Source organism: Penaeus monodon, chromosome 33 (assembly GCF_015228065.2).
Source record: "Penaeus monodon isolate SGIC_2016 chromosome 33, NSTDA_Pmon_1, whole genome shotgun sequence".
NCBI lineage: Eukaryota > Metazoa > Arthropoda > Malacostraca > Decapoda > Penaeidae > Penaeus > Penaeus monodon.
This window is the reverse complement of record NC_051418.1, coordinates 30898212-30898517: the sequence shown is the minus strand read 5'-3', so window position 1 is coordinate 30898517 and position 306 is coordinate 30898212. Positions and strand designations below refer to the sequence as shown.

At 40.8% G+C, this 306-nt stretch overlaps 1 pseudogene; it reads right to left on the bottom strand.

Annotated features, from left to right (window-relative positions):
- LOC119594335 overlaps window positions 1–306 on the bottom strand; it is a 20263-nt pseudogene that overhangs the window by 8360 nt on the left and 11597 nt on the right.

Here is a 306-nt window from a genome sequence, read left to right as displayed (position 1 = left end):
AAAATATTCACCTGTCAATGTGTGTAGCAACGATTGCACCCAAGATGCCAGGCTTTTCTGTTCAACCCCTTCGCTCAAGGTTCGGTCGCCTTGGATACTGGTCATGACTCCCTTGTGGTGAAGGGTGGGCGATGAGGTTCCATTCTTAACTGTGTCTTGAGGAGGAAAAATTATAGGGTCAGTTGAAGCAGTGAAGATTACCCAAAAAACTATGATCTGATACATTTGCAAAAAGACATTCAAAAATGTATCTGTTCATGCAAAAATAACACAGTTTGTAATTCCTTACATTACATGCACACATAC